The following is an 11,518-nucleotide window of genomic DNA, read 5'->3' as shown; positions in this document are numbered from 1 at the left end:
GCAGCACTTCTCCACTCTTTTCCAAAGTCTGTGTTTCAGATCTTTGGGGCCACAGTCCCCTGGTTTTCAGGCCAGCTGAAGAAAGCCTTGCCTGAGATGTGCTGTGGTGCAGGAGTCCCTGCACACCTGCAGATGGACGCACACCTGCCACAAGGGGTCACTTTCTGTAGAGTTCTCTGGAGGAGACAGACCAGTCCCATTTAGCAAAGTCACTATGAAATATTCAACTTTGTGTTTAATTTTTAAAGTCTTTTCCCATTTGTTTAATGGAAGCTGAAACACTGCCATCACTGTCAAGCCCAGGAGCGGTGTTGCTTTGCCAGATCTTTTTGGGTTTACAGAAAATGGCAATATTCATACTTGCATTACAACAGCAGAAAGTAAAATTGAACATGGCATTTACATTTGCAGCATGAAAATTCAGATCACTGAATGCAACATAAGAGTTATTTAAGGTCCTGATATTCTATACATGCACACTGCTGGTCTTGTGTCACACCAGTTGTTTTGAAGGATGCGCACTCTTTAGAGTTCTTGCAAAGGAAAGGAAAGAAATGATGACAAATAAAATCAACACACTCTGAAAGAAAACCAAAGAAATCCAATGTTGAATAAGAAGATATATGCAGTACAATTTTCCTCCATCCATCAAGGAAAAAAGAAACCTAAACCAAAAAATTCAGGTTTTGATAATTTATTCCAAAATTGCTTTCTGTCTGTTATTATAAAAATCTCTGCATTAGTAACTTTCTTCTTAGACATTAATTGCTATCCATTACTTGGTCATGTCAATGAGAACAAGAAAAACCTCAAGTAACAAATTCTTCTGTTGGAAGACGATAATGAATTAGATTGTCTTTAATAATTCTGTAGCGGAAGATCATGAAATATTTAAGAAGCACTGTGTAATAAAAATTGCACTACATTAAATGTATAGTTTAGGTGGTTATCTTGTTTCAAGCTGAGATTTGCTATGCTTACAGAGAATTGAGCCATTGTGAACTTTGTTCATCTTCACAAGCACTGTAAATTTTGGGAGAAATCTGAGAAAAGCATTTTGAAGAAAAGGGTCTCTCATTTATTGATATAACAAAGTGCATCAGATGGCTTAAATAAAAGAATAACACTGGCAGCTGCTGAGCTCTTACAACTGCTGTTTTAAATCAAAGGGGAAGGAAAACCCCTATTTATAAACTCCATGACAAGCAGGAATCAGTAAAGTCAAGGATGAGAACAGAGTAAAAGAGGGACATGCAGCTATTGCAAAGGCAAGCAAGCAGGAACATGCTGGTAAGGCTTCTGCTGTTGACACTGTTCTCTATTTTATATGAATATTTAATCCCAATTAGGCTTTTTGATTCTGTGCCAGTAGTCACTGATGTAAAATGCAAGCTCAGAGTATACTTTAGAAGCATATCCTGATAGATCTGTTGATTAGGTAAGGGATTTAGGAGGAACATGAGGGTTGGTTGCTCAAAATTAGCAAGGTAATGAATTCTGTTCTGGACCTGGGTAATATTGCAGAGCTATGGGAAGTAAAAACTGTAACTGTCATTCAGCATTTCAAAGTTGAGAAATACATCTTAATCTTTCAAAAATGTTACATAAAAATAATTGCTTTAGACAGCTCTGAAGAGCCCTCTTGGCACACTACTACAGTTTCTGGCTTTCCAGACTCTGGTTTCAGCTCAGGAGAAGCTCAGCTGCAGATGCAAAGCTTTGAGAGCCCCAGACTCCTCTCCCACTCCAGGGACCAGACTGATGAGAGCTGGAGCTGGGCTCTGACACTCCAGATTTTGGGCACTGAAACTGACCTAGGAGCCCTGTCCTTGTTTCAAGGCAGATGCTGCTGCCAGGAATTGTGTCAGGCCATGTGTGAGGCTGAAAGCTCGAGGAGGAGGCCAGCAAGGAGCATCCAGTGCGGTGCTTAGAGGGTTATGAGTGATCCAAAATCCTGCCCATCTTGGGAGATGGGCACATACATCTGCTTGGAGCCTGCATCTCAGGAGAGAGGCTTGAGGAGCTTATCTGGAATCAAAGAGCCACTGTAAATGTCCACTGGGACCCTGGGACCTCCCTGCCCTGGATCAGTGCTCAACATCTGGCTTTCATCTTGCTCCTTTTCTTTTACTTTCCACCCATGAATCTTTGATTTTACTAAGGCATAAGGCATCCTGGAGGGCTGCTGAAGCAGACCCCATGGGAAAGTTAGGAGAAGAAACACCCCAGCTCTGAATCCTCACTGAGCTTTGGACAGAGGCATGGAAAGCTTTGAAGTAAATAAGCTAGGTACCCAGGGTGGTTCAATAATTCTAGAATGAGGGAATTACAGAATGAGGGGGTTTGAGTTGTAATTCTGGTTCTATGTGCCAAAGCTTTGCTTAAATTCAGGTGCCTTTGATGACTTTAAATCTGACTCTAAAATGAAATGCATTGCTACAGGTTCCTTCCTCGCTGTCAGCTGAAAAGCAAGGGCTCTGAGAAGTTGTCTGGGGAAAGGTAAATCTTTTCTGTCACACTGAGCTACTGTGGATGCCAAATAGAATGAGGCAGCTTTAAAGGATTTTCCCAAGTCAGCTCAGAAAAAGTGATTATATAGGATTTATGAAGCAGCTTCTCATAAATTTAATAATGACTCACCCTTTCCTCCACTTGCTATATTGCTTAGCACTAACTTGGATGCTCTGATAGAAGAGCATTAGTAAGAAACCACATGATTTATCTTGAGATGGTATTTCATTCTCTGAAGATAGTTCACATCTTTGATATCAGAATGAAGGAAAATAATGCTTGTGAATAGTATATACCTTGTGAAGGTATATATATATATATGGTATGTTCAAGAAATACTTTTAACTGCTGTTCTCAGAGCTCATTAAGGATTTCTCTCCTTAACCCTGTGAGAAGTCAAGAACAGAGCCAAAATGCCCTGAGCATAGGTAACTGATCAGAGAGTCTCTTTAAAGTAAAAGAATTTAGGTAACACTTCTAAACTCTCCCATCTGCTTGCCTCATCATGTTTAGCATGAATGCCCTTCACCCGTGTCATTAGGAAAACTGGCCAGTTTAGGTTAAAATGCTGTTGCAAGCTGCTAAAATAAACTGAGCAGTACTGTGCAGGAGCAGATGAGTGCTGGGAGAGCTGACTGTGTGGCTTCACCTGTGTAGAGGATGGCAGAGCAGGAGAAACAAATGGGCTGTGATACCACCTGAGCCATCTGACCACAGCTTAGTCTCAGCTCCAACATTTACTTTCATGGCAACTGACCAAAAGAGTGGTTCACCAAGAAGTAGAATAGCCAGAGAAGCAATAAATCCACATATCAAAGTATTGATGGGAATAATCAAAAAATGGACTCATAATTGCTAGGAGACAAGAAAAAACTTGTTCTGTTCCTGACCAGTGCTATATTGCAAGGTAAATGTCCTGAATCCCATTAGGCTGGTCTTACAGCCAATAAAAAAATCATTTTCCATAAAGAGCTTCTTCTTCAAACATAGTAGCAGCTGAGTACGTTTTCGCAGTTCAAAATACTCACATAAAATTTGAGTTCTGCTGTGAAATGCGTTGTGGAAGAATGATCATTTCATACATGTTGTCTTTCATTAATTCAATATCAAATTCATTACATGAAATCACTGATTGTCTTCATTAGTAATAAAAACCCAATCTGAATATTTGTGTTGGTATTGTGTTAAAAAATTCAGGGGGTCTCCTGCAAGCACTCTCAACTGTGAACAAAATGAATCAGAACGCAGCAAAATTCATTTTGTTAGAATCAAAAATACAAGTATCATGCAGGTATGCTTCATAGGAACAGCTCTCTTAAATTAAGAGTAAATAAGTGAGAGGAGTTTTAAATTTCAAAATCTATCCCATTAATATAAACAAATTTGTATTATTTTCTGAATAGCTGTTACATGAGTAGACTCATACACAAAGGAGTAGAAAGACCTTTATGTGTTGGAAAACCTTTGCCACATGTCATGTCAAGAAATAATTTTATCTGCTTTACATCTTAAAACTGACTTTTCAGGGGTCATCTTATTATTACACAAATAATTTCTGATGCAATTAGCTCACTGTATAGAACATATTCATTACTGCTGTTTGGAGCATTATGAACGATGTGTGAGTAGTGTTAATACAAAAGAGAAATCACTGGATGCAGTCAATGTTTGGTCTCTCTCCCTGGAAAGCTGTAGGTGAAAGGAAACATGCTCATAATTACTAATCAAAATGCTAGCCAGGATCTGGTTTATAAATGAGTTTAGTGGAGACAGCGCTGCTTATTAGTGTTGGGCTTTTTCCTTGAGAAACAGCTATGGAAAATCTGCCTTTCTTTTCTTTATTTTACATGAATTTTCTACTTTTTCCTACTGCATCCTCAGAAAGGACCTCTTTTCCTTTTCCATATTCACATCTTCCCCCATTCCTCCATAATCCAGCATCCTCTAAAATTTTTCAGCTTACAGTTCAAGGCAGCCCCCACATTTTCCTGTGTTTTCCCTCAACCCTCCCTCTCTGTGTGCTCTGTTAAAACTACTGCAGAGCATTCCATGACTGGAGGAGAGACTCCCACACACCATGGATACCACTGCAAACTCTTCCATAGCTTATGAGAGAAATCTTGGCTAAATTGCAAATATTGGAACTCCACATTAGGCTTGCCCTTCTAATTTATCTATTTGCCATGTGTTGTGTCAAATTTTATGCTTCAGAAGAAATGAAAAGTTCATTGCAAAAACTACACCAAACAAAAAACCTATGAAACTACAAAACCCAGAACACACAACCCACTACTGCTAAAACTGTTGTATATCAACAAAAGGGGAGCAAACATGTCAGTGAAGAAAACAAGTTCTGGTTTCATGGTCACAAAACAATTGCTACGTGCAATCAAGACTGAAAAATCTTTTAAAGTTTGGAAAAAATAATCTTGTAATTTTATTTCTGTGAAATAACAAAGTCCTGGCCTGCAGTGATCACTGAAGGTCTAATACATTTCCAAAGGAAAAGCATAATAGCTGCAGCACTTTATCAATCCCAAAACACAATGTGTTTCTACCAACATCTGGCATTTTGGTCTGGAAAACTTAAATTTCACTCTGTCTGAGGACCCCAAAGGGAGCTTTATTCTTTATTTTACTATCGTTGCTATGCTAAAAAAGCCATGTGGTTTGGGCAATTCGCCTGTCACTGTGCATTCACTTTCCATAAGTATCTTCTGATCCATACTAGATGTGCGACCCAGCACTGTGTTATGTGAGCATTTTTACTTTTTATTAAGTTCAGAGCTGCCATATCCCTCTTGTCATAAGTACTTCTGTTCTCCAGGTGGTTTATTTAGGATGGAAGCCATCCCAGAGTAAAGTGCATAGTGACATTAAATCCCAGGGGATTTTAAATCCTCCTGACCTCTATTCCCATTGCTGCTTGACAGCATCAATCAACAAGATGCCATAACTCTTCCCAGTTTTTCTATTAACCACAAGTATCAGAGAGCCTTACACAAAAACAAAAGGCAGGGTTTACAGTCTGATACTCTCTATCCGGACCTGGAAGTAGTTGGGATGAATAGGAGGATTGTAAAGGTCTTTCCTGTAACACTCAACTCCACTAGTATCTCTCATCTGCTCCTTCTCCATCCCTTCTCCTCTCTAAATCCTTCTTGGATCCTTGCTATTTCCAGCAGAACACCTATTGTGAGTGGCTCTTTGAAGAAAAAGAGGCAAATCAAACTTAGGCAGAAATTAATCTTTGTATTCATTGATTTTGTTTCAAAAGAAGATGAACAGTTGCATTTAAGCTGGCTTTAGCTGTAATCCGAGCACTTCCATCTGCTCATTGTGCTTATAAGACCACATGAAGACAATTGCATTAAATTCGTTACCAGAAAAGTATAGAAGATTTGGGGAACAGTAACTAAGAAGGGTTAGTGCACAGATGTGATTTATTTACAAAGAAAAATTAATAGCTAAACTCAGGAGCCCAGCTGAAGGCAAGTAATTGGAAGGGCTCTCAAAGGACCCTCTGGAAACTGGCTCAGACCTTCGACTGTGAAAGTGCTTACTCATTTTTGTTTAGTTCTTTTTCAAGGAAAGCTCCAGATAAAAATTAAAGAGGGAGAAAGTGGCTACAAATGTTTTCCAGATCTGAGTATCACAAAAAGCTTTATAGAGCTAATGGGAGCGGTGGCCTTTGGTGGCAAACAGCTGCAAAGTAGAACTATAGTCAGGTAAATGACTTCTCTTGGGAAGCTTTAGTGGCTACCTCTGAACCAGAAAAGAAAACAGGATCTGTTCTTTGGTCCTGATTCTGAACTGTGAGAAGGGGAAGAAAAACTCTCAAGGTCTGGGCATCATCTGAGACGGTGTTTGTTGACACAGGGCAAAATGTGCCAGAGTGCCCTAGCAGCAGACAGTGTGGATGGTGGCACACATTCACTTCAGGCCCTGTTCTGGCCCAGGTTAGTTTGCAAACATAGATGAAAATTGGGCCCAGAATCACACCCTGACAGTCACACAGCGTGACCTTTGCCTTAGAAAAATTTAAAAACCCATTCCATTAGCCCAGAAAATACTAGTCTTCAGTCAAATCCTGAGGGAAATATTCACCCCACCCTCTTACCCCCCCTTCTCCCCCCATTTAGTCCTCCCTGTTATCAGAAAAATATTCTCACAAAGTAAAGATGAGCAACTACACAACAATACTTAAAATATATTTACTAATAATCTTTTGTTTGACAGACTCAAAAGACAAAGACTTTTCCTTTTCTGAAACTTCTTTCTATTTCATTTTGAGTTTATTAACTAGATCTTTGCTGTGTGGTTCACCAGGATGTAGAGATTACACCATTACAGACCAACATAGCTTTATAAATTATAAAGAAAAGTCTTGCAAAAATGCAGACTTATGCAGTTCATTTCTCCTCCAAACCATGAATTATGAAAGGATGCTGAGGGAGGGAAGCCAGGGGCAAGTGAATCAAAATATTATCACATGGTCATTAAAGTTACCCGTACTTTCATTTACAAGTAGAACTGGAGAATGTCAGGCATTTCTTAAGAAGGCTGTCTTTAATTTTCTGGGGGGTTCAAGTTTTTTTTGGGTTTTTTTTTTTTTTTTTTTTGTTTGTTTGTTTGTTTGGTTTTTTTTGGTTTTGGTTTTGATGTTGTTGTTTCTGTTTTCTGTAGCCTTTTCATTAATCGGATAAACATAGGAGATAAACATAGGAGATTTTTTCTATAAGCCACCAAGATACAGACTTGTTTTAAAAGAAGTACTTCCAAGTATTACTCACTATGAAACACTGTTAAGGGAAGTTTTATGTGTTCCTGGCAAATTAGATAACAGTACTGGACTTCTCTCCTGAGATACACAAACCCGCAAGTATGACATGAAGTCTGGTGAATGAATGTAATATATTCCAGCAGAAATCTTTGTACACATACACCTAATTATAAAAATAGTAATTTGGGTGGGTTTTTGGTTTTGGCTATGTCTTGGTTTGGAAAGACAGGAGTCTGCTAAGGAAGGCAGGAGCCTCCCCTGAAATGGAGAATGTAAACCCTCCCCACCCCTCCAAATTGCTATAAATTTTAAATTAAGGGGGCTCTCATGCAAAAATATGGGAGCAGGAAATAACAGTTCTTTAATAGGGGAACGAAAAACAATTAAAGGATAAAATTATCAATGCAGTATGTTATAAATGATCAAATCAATAGCCAAATTTATAAAAAAATTAACAACAATTTATTGGTTCAATTACAAAAAAAAATAGAATTTTGAGCAACCACCACAATCAAGGCAGCATCTGTCCCTGGAACAGGTGCTGGGTGAAACCAGAGGTTCGGCTGACAGAGTGCCAGCGTTCCCCCAAAGGTTCACCCCAAGTGTTTCCAGGGCCCAGCTTATATACAGTTTATTCTGCCTGAGGCACAGATGACCGCATCTTTCTATTCACTTCTTTGAATTCAAAGCTATTTCTATACATATGTTGAATTAGACAAAGACGGGTCCCTGTTTTCAGACAAGTGTCTGAGCATCCAGGCAGAGTTTGCTTTCACATGTAATAAGTTGGTATCGGTTCCTGAGTACCACAGATGCAATCAGGGCAGGTCTGAGTCTCGTGAAATTCTTGGGACACTGCAATTAATCATGGGCCAGGAAGGCCAGATGTTATCTCCCAGGTGTAGGTGCCAAGGAAATCATCACTGATTGTCCAGGATGGTCCCATTCAGACATTAACAGGCCTGATATTATCTCGATGTTGCCCCCGAAATTAGTTACAATTTGAATAGAACTCTGCTCCTGGCTGGAGTGGTTAGAAAGCATAACTTCTACAATATTTTATACCCACACATATCTACTTTTACAGCATGAATTAACTCTATTACATATCACCCAGTACACTAGAACAACACTGACAGAGTCAGAACCCAACCTGACACCCTGTGGATCAGGGTGTTGGTGGCAGTCCAATTGGAAATGTGGCTGCAGCCCTCCTGAAGTGTCAGGTGTGGTTCTGTTGGAGCAAGGCGAATCTGTAAAGAAGGATGTATTATTCCTCTGAAGATCTCACTTTTCAAAGATTTTGAATGTTTATATGTCTCAAGTTCTACCAGTCTGATTCGTAATGAGGATTGTGAGAAGTATATATCTCATTCATGGCATGTTTGACATTTTCTGAAATTTACTGTCTAGGGAAAAAGCCATGTCAGTGGAATTAGCACTTTTTGCCTCATCCATAGAAATGTCGCCCAACTCTGAAGAGATTTCACACTAGAAACTCTGGTAAGTAAAAGTGCTAATTAATCTGCAGTCATTTTACAGCCCCTTTTCACTAGCCACCACCCTCTGAAAGCTTCCATATGTTGACGCCTGTTTATGGGATACTAGATCACAAAAATCCCCACGTTCCGCTATCAAGTCAGTCTGGTGGTAGATGACCACTTGTGGGCCTTGTGCTCCAGGAGGCTCGTGGCTAGCAGCAAGGACAGCTCACTGCTGTCTGGGTGCAGCACTTCAGTGTAACATCCCAAAAGGCAGCTAGGCTGCCTTGCTGCTCTCCAGAGCCTCACTTCCTGAAAAGTATTTCTGTGGACATGATTGCTCTATGACACCCTGAAAGACCACAGGGTAAAACCAAACCCTTTCCATCTCAAGAGGAATTAGAGTTTAACCCTTCCTCTGCTACTCCTGCCTCCTGCTGCGCTGGATACATCACCTAATTTCATCCTTTGAGGACTTCCAGTTGCTGCTCAGAAGGCAAACTCAGACTAAGTGTTGATTTTGGCAGACAGGAATGTCTTTAATCCCAGCATTGATCAGGAAGCAGTGAATATGCAGGCAAATTTGAGACTAGGGAATGCCCCCCCTACTCCCAGCCCTAGTCAGATTTGAAGAGGAACTGCTAGGCACCCTGTGAAAGAGGGTGTCTGGTGTGGAGAAATGTACTAAATATACTAAAAAATGTACCAAGTCTTATCCAAATCTGGAGGCTGGCATAAATATAACCCTTCAGTGTATAAATGGTACCTGTCAGAATGTTCTGAAAATTGTTTCCAGGATTGCACACACCTTTTTAAAAGAGGGAGATTTATATGGGCATACTTCTTATTAAATGAAAACAATATGGGACAAGATACACTTGCTACTGTGGGACAAGACACTAAGCAGTAAACCACGGCAAATTCTCTCTCCTTGCTCATCATGAGTTTGCTTTTCAGGGATTTGCATTTCTTTTTCACTGAATGCATCAATATTTTGTTCAAATTTATAAACAGATTTTTTTCTCCACACACACAAGAGCAACACTAACTTCTGTAGTGGCATGACAGATTATACTTTAAGAATCATGAATTATCATGGCAGTGATGTCATGATGCACTGGAAAGTAAAATCAAAGGGCTATCAAAGCATGTTGCTGTTTCCTGTACATTGTTGGATTTTAGGGTGATATTTGAAGTGAGACATGATGGAGAATAAGCTAGTCCCTGAAGGCTATCTAAGATTTCCAAGTCTTTTTCAAAGTATGATTTAAAATCTTTGTGACAGGAAAGGAAATGAAATCTTGAAATCAAAGAACAGAGTGTAACAAATATTTTGGAAAGGAGATATGATAAAATAAAATAGAAGTAAAAAAAGGAAATTTGGAAATGGAGTGACTACAAGAAAATATACTGAGGTGAAATGAGATGCAGTGAAAAGGACCGAGAGGTGCCAAAATTCTTTACACTGAAATCTCAAAATCAGGGAAGAAAGGTAAACAAACACAGAAGAAATTAAAGAAATGAAATGCTAAAAACAAGGAGAAAATTCTGAAATGAAGTCAAAACAATAAAAGTGAACGGGATAACACAAAGTGCAGGGAAAAGGACTGAAGCTTGACCAGTTATCTTCATTGAAATCACAAGCTTTCATTTCCTTTCCTGAAAGAAGCAAAACATTTAGTCTCAAATATTCAAAAAAATCATCTAATCCTCACCAATCTCTAGAAAACCAATCTGACTTCACATGAGTGGCAAATAGTCATATTTTTGAAAATCAAGCCTTACCTAATAAAGCTGGGCACATAGAAAGCCATTCATTATCAGGACGCATTCGACTGGATGATAAGGAGAAATGTAAATGTAAAGCATCATACAGAAATTCAGCATATATAGTATGGATTGTGGAAAGACTACAAAATTCCAGTCAGCCTTGATGAATACAGTATTAAATTTGTATTTTCAGAATAGACTGGGGCACTCAGATATCCAGTTTCACTTAGACAAGTACATAGTTAAATGTGAAATGATGTTTCATAAGGAAAAAGTATCTTAAAGCACTGAGTCAAATGTATGATTGCCTAACACCATTAAACACTTCAGTAAGCTAATGCTTTAAATTTTTAAAATTAACATCAATGTTTCCATCTCCTCTCATGTCTCCCTGTTATAGGCCATGTGTTTTCAGCCTGCCATGTCAAGTAGTTACTTCATTTTCTGTGAATTAAGATGGAGAAAGAACCCCAATATTTCTCACATAAGAACTGAAAACAACTATTTCAATATTCTTATGTGTGCATGAGACTTGCAGCTGGGTTTTAACGCAGTAACAGCAGTTTTTACCCACCTCTGTCATGTTATAGGTATTACTTGGACACAATGATGTAGGTATTCCCAGGGATGGAGAGGTGGCAGAGAACCATGCCAGGACAAAGTCCCATGCTTCTGTGTGAGAGAGCTGAAGGCCCCTCAATTTTGTAAGCAGGAATGTGGCAAAGAGGGGGACATTCTTTGTAGGGTAGTCCTGTGGGTGGAAGGCCTCCTGGATCATGCGTGGGAAGGAGTCATGAAACAATGTGGAAAAGAATTGTGTTTCTTTCTGGTTAGACCAAAAGCAATTGTTGTATGTTGATCTATTTTATTATACATCACTTGTTCTAAACACACATACAAACAAGCTATGCTACTGTTCTGCAGGGTATGTCTGTGCAGCTGACAGCTTCTCAGAAGCTGGGCAAATTATTTG

Source organism: Zonotrichia albicollis, chromosome 4 (genome assembly GCF_047830755.1).
Source record: "Zonotrichia albicollis isolate bZonAlb1 chromosome 4, bZonAlb1.hap1, whole genome shotgun sequence".
NCBI classification, from domain to species: Eukaryota; Metazoa; Chordata; class Aves; order Passeriformes; family Passerellidae; genus Zonotrichia; species Zonotrichia albicollis.
Note: the sequence above shows the minus strand (reverse complement) of the source record.